The following is a 10,385-nucleotide window of genomic DNA, read 5'->3' as shown; positions in this document are numbered from 1 at the left end:
TATTTAATACACTTACTTATATAAATAACTATAGTCTACTTACTACTATTAACCTATTAAATTAACTTAACCTATACTAATAGTTTTTAAAATTATAATATTAATTTATTTAAAATTTATAAAGAAAAATATAAAAAAATTTCTTTAAAGTTAAATTAAACTTTAAACTCTTTTATATTTTAATTTAAAATTTTATAACTTCTACTTTACTATATTCTTATTAAATAAAGTATACTCTAAATATTATTATTATTATTAAAAGCTTTTAATCTATATATTTTAATTTTAATTAATACTTTTAAAAGTTAGAATAAATATATTAATTTTATTATATAAAGTTTTAATTCTAATAAAATTTTAATTAAAGATTATTAATTTAAATACTTAAACTTTTACTTTTAAATATATATATAGATTTAATTTTTATTATTTATAAAATAAATAGATAAATTAAGATTTAAAAACCGTAATATATAATACTTTTAATAATATTAATAACTTTAAACTAAATTAACTTTTTTCTATTATTATAAATATTATAATTATAAAACTTAATTAAAAATATTTATAAAAATATAAACTAATAATTTAAATACTTATATAATAGTAAATAATATATATACTTTTAACTCTATTAATATAAGTTATTAATTTAAACTCTAATTATAAAGTATTACTTTTAAAAGAGATTTAAAGCTAATTATAAGCCTACTATATAGTTTATAAATTATTAAATATAAATAACTTATAAAATATAAATTTAAACTTTTATTAATTGTTTTATTATAATTTTATACTTTTATCTTCTTATTAATCTTTTAATTATTATTCCTTATTTTTAATTTATAAGTTTAATTATCTCTATTATTTTATTTATAAATTCTAATAATCTTTAATTTTATTAAATTAAATATCTTAATATATTAAGTATAGTTAATACTTAAAGTTTATTAAAATTTAATACCTTTTAATTAATATATTTATATTTTAAAGTAAAGTTTATTAATAGAAATAAGTTTTTCTAAAGTTTTATTTAATATTAACTTTATTATTATATTAATAAAGTTATTATTATTATAAATTTAATAAATTTTATTAATTTCTCTCTATTTATATAATTAATAAAGTATTATAATATTAATTATTAAATATTTCTCTTTTATAATTTCTAATTTAATAAAATATTTATATAATAAAAATAAGTTTATATAAATAATAAGTAAAATATAGTTTATTTTAAATAATTAATAACCTTATAAAGTATAATAGAAATAATTATAGCTATATTAAATCTATTAATTATTCTATAAATCTTAAATATTAATATACTCTTTATAATATATTTATATTTAATAAAGAATTAATAAATAATATTACTAATTATATTTTAATATATTTTATTATTATTTATTTTTAATTATTAAAATAATTATAAATTTAATTTATAAATTAAAGTTAATATTATTAATAAATAATTTATTTATAAAACTATTAACTTAGCTTTTATTAAATTAATTAATATATATTAAAGTCTTTAATTAAAGTTCTTTATTTACTATTTTAATCTTTTATTTAACTTTATATAATTATTTTTATTAATTTTATAATTATATTATAATTAATAAATTAAATAAAGCCTTTAATTAATATATTAATATTAAATATACTTTATATACTCTTTATTTAATATATTAATATATTTAATTTAATACCTTTATATTAATTAATTTAATCTTTATATTTTAACTCTTTTAATAAATATATATTTAGTTACCCTTTTTATTATATAAGCTTTATTAAAGTTAAGTAAGTTATTTATAATTAGCTTCTTTTTAACTTATATAAAATCTTCTCCTTTTACCTTTTTATTATAAAATTTAAAAGACTTTAATAGTTAAAGTTAAAATATTATTAGTCTATAAAGCTATTATTTTAAATATATTTAATAAATATTATAAACTATTATTAATAAATATAAATTAAATATTAATATTTCTATTTCTAATATATTAATATAATAATCTTATTATATTTTATATTAATAAACTTTAAATTTAATAAAATTATAAAATAATTTAATTATTTATATTATAATTTTAAAAGTATTTTAATTAAAGTTTAATAAAAGTAAATAAAATAATATACTTAAAGTTAGATTTTAATTATAAATATATTTAAATAATATTTTAACTCTTTATTACTATTTTATAAAACTTTATTAATAAAGTTAAAATAACTAATATAAGCTATTAGTTAGTTTATTAAATTATAAGTAATTCTATAAAATACCTTCTTTCTTTAAGTTATTATTTCTTTATATAATTATATAAGATTTTTATAAAGCTTAAAATCTTTACTTTTAATTTTATATATTATATAGGCTTTAAATATATAAATTCTATTATATTTCTATTTATTATATATTTTAAATATAAAATATTATTTCTAATTAAGTTTATAATTTTAATAGTATTAAATTCCTTAAATAGTTCTTTAATAATATTTATTATACTATTCCTTTAAAGTTTTAATATTAATATATAGTTATTTTTCTCTTTTATATTATATAAATATAAATAGTAAATATTTTAAGTTTATTTTTAGATTTTAAGGATATTTTTATTATTTATATTTTAATAGTACTAATAGAATTATTTATAGTATTATATAGGGTTATAAATTATTAGAAACTAGTCTATTTTTATCTTTATTTATAAGTTTTATCTTATTATAACTAATTTTTATATCTTTATTATAAAAGTATAATTATATAATTATAAATTAGAATTTAATAGGTTTATTTAATAGATTTAATATTATATTATATTTATTAATTATAATTATTTTATATAGTTCTTACTATTTTTCTTCTTATACTATATATAGATATTACTTTAAATAAATAGTATTAAAGTTTTTATTATTTTTAATCTATTATATATATTTATTATATTTTATATTTATTACTTTATAATATATTAATATACTACCTTTACTACCTTTTAAATTAATTCTACTTAATAAAGTATAAATAATATAAAAGAAAGTTTATATAAACTTAAAAGTATACTTTAAATATTAATAATATTAATATTAGTTTATTTAAACTTATTATATTATTAATAATTTTAATTATTATTTATAAAATAATATTTTAGCTTATTAATTTTACTATTTTTATATATAATATATTAAAATATACTTTAATAATTTATAATAATATTTTATTTTTTATAAATTAATAGACTTTTATAAAGACTTACTTATATATAATTTTATAATCTTTACTTTAAATTTAAACTTTATAGAAATAAAGTTTATTTTAATATTATAAACTAATATATTTAATAATTTTAAATATATATTAATTTATATTATATATAATATTTTTATATATTCTTTATAAATAAAATTAAAGGAAGTATATAGCTTAAAAGGAGATTATTATATTTATTATATAAAAATTAGTTTACTATTAAAATATATTATATTAATAATTAGTTTATAATTAAAGTTATAATTATTCTTTAAAAAACTTAAATTATTTTAAGGTTAAATTATAAAGTTAATAATAATAATAAAATTTAATAATTATATTTAATATATTAATATTTATATTTTTATAATTAACTTATTTAAGTAATTAATATAATTAATTTATTAATTAATATTTAAAATAATAATAAAATTATTATAGTTTTATTTTAATAAAAGATTATAATATTTTATTTAAATATATAAAATTATAAATATCTTTATTTATATATAATTAAAAGAAATTATTTTTATTATTATAATTTCTTTAAATAATTTAATTTATAATATTATTAAAGAAAATATATAATTTATTTATATCCTTTAAATATAATAAAAATATAAATATATTAATAATATTAAAATAATAATTCTAATAAAAGCTTAATATAAATAATTTTAAATAAAGAAATCTTTATACCCTTATTAAATTTAATAATAACTTATTTTATTTATTTTATATCTAATAATATATTTAAATTTTTATATTATAATACTATATATTAATTATAACCTATTATAAAGTATTTAATAATACTTATATTTAGAATAATATTTTAAAACTTTTACTTAAAGTATCTCTTTTAATAAAATTATAATAAAGAATTAATATCTTCTAATATAATAAATCTTTTATTTTATTTAAAAATATAATATAAAAATAAAGTATCTATAATATACTATATAGTTATTATATTATATAAAATATTAATAAAGTAATAATTATATATTCCTTATACTTTCTAATCTTTATCTTTTAATTATTTTTATTTAAATTAACTTTTAAAGTTAATTAAAAGGTAGTATATATATTATCTAAATTATTATTATTATAATATTAAATATATATATTAAAACTATTCCTAACCTACCTTTTATTTTAAAGGGGTAATAAATAAACTAATAGTTTTTCTTATTATATATATAATAGTATTTATTCTACTATTTTTATTATTATAATTATTATATTAATAAAATCCTTTATATTTATAATAGTTATTACTATTACTATATTAATTATAAAAGGTCTACTATTATTTTAATATAAACTATATAAAGTTTAACTATTCTTATTACTATATTTAAATCTACTTTTTATATAAATAGTATTTATTATTATTATACTTATAATTAATATAATATACTTTAACTTTTAAATTAATATTCTTTTATCTTTATACTTTATAACTTTTAAATTATTATATTTAAAACTATTAATTTATTATTAATATAAAATTATTAATTTAATATATTTTAAATAAAAGATTAAGGAAAATAAAATCCTAAAATAAATATTTATATAATTCTATTAATATAAATAATATATAATTAAACTTAAATATATTAAAGTATATTTAAATAATAGTTATATATAGGATTTATAATCTTTAAAATTTAAGTTTAAGTATTTATTAATATAATTATAATTTATTAAATAAAGTTTAAAGGATCTTTTATAATCCTTTATTAATATATATTAAATTACTTTATATATTTATATATATTAAATTACTTTAATTAAAAGTATTATATATAATTAAAATTAGTTTTAAAGTAATTTTTAATATAAAGTATATATTTTAAAATATAAAACTATATTTAATAAAGTAAATATAATATATTTTAACTCTTTTATTAAAATAAAAGAAAGTATAATATAAAATTAGTTTAATATAATATTATATATTATATATATATAGAATAATAAGTATATCTTATTATTTAATAAGTTATAAAGTTTATTAATTTACTTAATATAATTAGTTTAAGCTTTAATAAACTTTATTATTTTATTTAAGTTTATAATGTTATTAGGTATCTCTTTAAGTAGTAGAATAGTATAATTATTATCTTTTAAAGCTAATAGTTATCTTTTAAATATAAAATATAGTAGTGGTATATTTAAATATTTTAGTATTTTATATTTAGGGTATTAGGAGGGATATTTATAATTAAATATTATTTATTATATTATAAGTTTAAAAATCTTTATTTTATTCTTATTTTAATATAATTATTATTATTAAAGTTATTAATACTTTCTTAAAGTATATAAAATCTATATATATATAAATTTATTATAGTTCCTTAATAATAAATATTTAAATTTATTAAGTTTCTTTATAAATAAAAGTACTTTATTCTTTTAATATATATTAATATTATTTCTATTATTTAATATTAGGGTTAAAAGTTATAATTAAATAATAGTTAATATAATATTAACTTTCTTATTTTAAAAAGTTTAATAATTACTCTTATTTTTAATTTATTAAATTAAGTTTAAATTATTTAGTAAATATATACTATAAAGGGAAGGGATTTAAACTATAAGAAATAGTTAATTTTAGCTTTATTTTATATTTAAAGCTAGTAACTTTAGTAGTTCTAATACTTTTCTCCTTAGTATTAATAAAAATATTTATTAAATTTTAAAAGGTTAAGGAGATTATAAAGTAGGAGAGTAATCCCTACTTTAAAGGTTCTTCTATTATATATATATTCTTAATTTAACTTTAATCTCTATATTTTTAAACTCTTATTAAAGCTATTAAGAAAGTTTTAAATAGTTAGTAATTAATATAATTAAATATAAATACTATTATTATATTTTAGTTTAATATAAATACTACACTCTATATAAATTTCTTTAATATATATAATATATATATAGTTTTAAATATATATTTTATTTATTTAATAAAATTACTTTAAATTTATATAAAAGTTTATTATTTATTATTATTAAAGTAGTTATTATTTATAAATTTTAAAATATATATATTAAATTATTTAAATAAATTAATAATTATTATTAAATTTATAATAATTAATACTATTATATTTTAAATATTTTAATCTATTTTTAATTAAATCTCTTTAATAATATTAAACTTTATATAAATATTATTTATTATTATAAAGTTATTTATAATAAAGTAAGTTATATTCTTTTATATAAATAAATATATTACCTTTAAAGTTATATTTTTCTTTTAAAGGATTATTACTTTTATTATAATAAATAATATAATATTTAATTAATTCTTCTATCTTTTATTATATAAATATATTAATTATTAGATTTATAATATATTAAAAAGATATAAGTAAATTAATTAAATAAGTAGGTTAATTATTAATTCTATTTAAATAAATAACTAAAAAAACTTATTTTAATATAAAGTTTAAAATAACTTTTATATTTAAGTAAATAAGTATTATTATATATAATTTTAATAAATAATATAATATATTTAATTACACTTTATTTAATTATACTTATATTATATTTTATACTTATACTTAAATAAATAATTAATTATACTATATTTATATAATTTTAATATATTTTATAAGTTTTATATAATTTATATAATAAATTATTTAGTTTATTAAGTTATAAATATAAATAGAGTATATAAATATAAGTTTTATTACTATTAAAAGTAGTAATAAAAGGATTATAATTTATAATATACTACTAGCTATAGGAGGAAGGACTAGTAATTTAATATAAAAGTTATAAAAGTAAAAGAGTATTAAGGTTATAAAATAAAAGTAATTATTATAATTATTATAAAATTTAATTAATATATTTATAATTAAATTATTTAATAAAAGTTTATATATAATCTATATAATAAATATAATTATAACTATATAGTTTTAAATATTTTAAAATTATATAATTATAATTTAATTTCCTTTAATAAAGTTTTAAATATTTTAAAACTTTATTATAATTAATTATAATATAAGTATTATTATTTATAAAAGAGTTTTAAATATTTTAAAACTCTTTTATAATAATAATAATAATTTACCTTTTAACTTTATTATTTTATAATTATTAAATAATTATTAATTAATATTAATTAGCTTTCTATATATATATATAAAAGGAATGAAGGTTATTTATAATATAGTTATATTTATTTTAGTTCTATATATATTACCTTTTTAAAGTATAGTAAAGCTATATCTAATAAGGTAATTTATTTAATATACTTACTTATATAAATAGTTATAACCTACTTACTATTATTAATCTATTAAATTAACTTAACCTATATATATATTAATAAAACTTTTATTAAATAAATATTATAACTTTTATTTAAATATATAATTAATTTTAAAAACTTAAAATAAAGAAATAATTTATAATATACTATTTTAAAACTTTTATAATAAAATATTAAAACTTTTAAAAATATTTTAAAAGTAATTTATAAAAAATATAATAAATTTATTTTTCTTTAAGTTTATATTTTTATTATTAATAATTATTAATTTTAAAATATAAAAATATATATAAAAAAAAGAATAAAGTTCTTTTATAAAAAAATTATAAAAATATATATAAAGTTATTAAAAACTTTATATATAAATTTTAAATTAAAAAAAATAAATAATTATATAATATAAAAGAAAAATATAATATAATTAAAACTTTATTTTATATATATAATAATAAACTAGTATTTACACACCTAATAAGTTAATCTACACACCTAATATTTTCTTTCTATATATTTAATACCTATTTTTTATATATAAGGCTTATAGAAAACTATATACCTAACTAAAATTCTCTAAATTTTCGGTACTTAAAGTATAAGCCCCTTCTAGACCCCTTCTAGCACCCCTTCTAGCACCCCTTCTAGCACCCCTTTATCTTCACCTTTTAGCGCCCCTTCGCCTTCACCTTCTAGCAGCCTTTCACCTTTGCCTTCTAGCACACCTTCTAGCCTATACACCTTTAAGTACATTTAGATACTAACTAAGCATTCATCTAGCCTTCTAGCGTTCAATTAATATTTAAATTCTTAGTTAATACCTAAATATACTTAAGGTATACAACTAGAAGGTAAAACTGAAACTATAGAAAGGTGAAGTGAAAAGTAAAAATTATCTTATAAGGTTTTTTAACGCTAACTTAGAAAGTACTTATAAATATAAGGGAGTTATTAAGAAAAATAGGTATTAAGTAAGTAGAAAGAAAATACTAGGTATATAAACTAACTTACTAAATATATAAATACTAGCTTTATAATAATATATAAATTAAAATTATAAATATATTTATTAATTTATATAAAATAAATTAAATAAAATTTTTAAAAAATATAATATTATTATTATTAATAATAATATAATAAATATTTATAATTTAAATTTTATTATTAAAAATATTAATAAATAAATTAAATTTATAAATTATTATATTATAAATATTTTAATTAAAAAAGTATAATTTTAAATTATTTAAACTTAAAATTTATTAATTATTAACTTATAATATTATAATATAATAAATAAGTAGTAAAATAAAAATATAATATACTTAAAGTATAAAGTAGAAATAATTGGACGATGCCGGAATCGAACCGGCGACCTTTCGCATGCAAAGCGAACATTATACCCCTAAACCAATCGCCCGACTGATGCATGGCATCGGTGCTGCAGGATCATGTCAATTGACTTTTTGCCCAGCTATGGAGGAGATAGCCATATTGTTGCAGTAAGTCTACTAATAGCACTAATATGGATTCTATTAGAGACTGTGTTGTGGGCCTATCAACATGTCTGTTTGGTTTAATATATTATTCTAGCTTTTATTATTTATATTTATATAGTAGGAACCTTTTTAATTTCTATAAATTTCTATAAAAGCTAGGTTTTAACTAGCGGTAATAGTTTTTATAGTTTTAAACTATACTTATATATATAAAAAGCTAGGAAATTATTAATATTAAGGGTAGAGCTTAAAAACTTTAAATACTTTAATATTATAGTCCTTAAGTTTATAATTAAAACCTTTTTACTATTCTCTTTAAAATATTTAAAATAATATAAACTAATTTAATCTTTTAAAGTCTATAAGTATATAGCGTTCTTAAGTAAAACTTAGTGTTTATAATATATTATTTATAAGATAGTTTATGTTACGAGAGGGGAAATAGAGATAAAGTAACTATCCTTAATACGTTAATTTAAATTAAAACGACGCTACCTTTTATATAAAGGGAAAGGTTTAAAGGGATTGTAGAGGGAAGGTTTAGGTCTTAGAGGGTGTGGGTAAATGGGCCACACTGGATGACTAAGCAGTAGGTAGCCAGTGGGGCCCCCAGTCACTCACACACACACACTCATAGTTTATAATAACTTTTCCACATTAATTTACTTTAAAAAGTAGTTTAAATAATTTATTTAAAGTTATTATTTACTATATTTAATATAGTAATATAGTAGTAAGTATAAATAAAATTATTATACTTTATTATAATAAAAGTATTTTAAAATTTATTATATTATTTTAAAGAGTTTAATATATATAATATATTAAGTTTATATATAAATAAAGAGGGTTAGAAAGAGAGAGAAAAGAAAGGAGAAAGAGAGAGGAGGAGAGAGAAGGAGAGAGAATAATAAAAAAGAAAGAAAAAAGCTAAATAAATAATAAAATAATAAATAAAATAAAGTAAGATTTTATTTTTTCTTACCCCTCCTACTCTCCTATTTCTATTATAATTTAATTTATTTACTATTTTATTATATTATTTCTATTTATATTAAAAGCTTATATATTATATTATATTTATATTAAGATAAAAGTATTTATATTTATATTCTATAAGTAAGTTTAGTGCATGTAGTTTTGTGAGTAGCAACCTTGAACCTATCTCATTAGGTCCTGTACCGGTGCAAATAAATCCGACCACTAAACGTTGAAGGTAGGCCACTGCTCCCTAAGGAGTGTCTAACTCCCTTGAGAGGGATTTTAAGCATGCGGTTCTGTGTGTGGCTGGCGCAATTCCAGAAACGGTGTCATCACTACCTCAGCA

This window comes from Diaporthe batatas (assembly GCF_019321695.1).
Source record: "Diaporthe batatas strain CRI 302-4 chromosome Unknown Contig00005, whole genome shotgun sequence".
Classification (NCBI taxonomy): domain Eukaryota; kingdom Fungi; phylum Ascomycota; class Sordariomycetes; order Diaporthales; family Diaporthaceae; genus Diaporthe; species Diaporthe batatas.
This window is presented reverse-complemented; position numbering follows the sequence as displayed.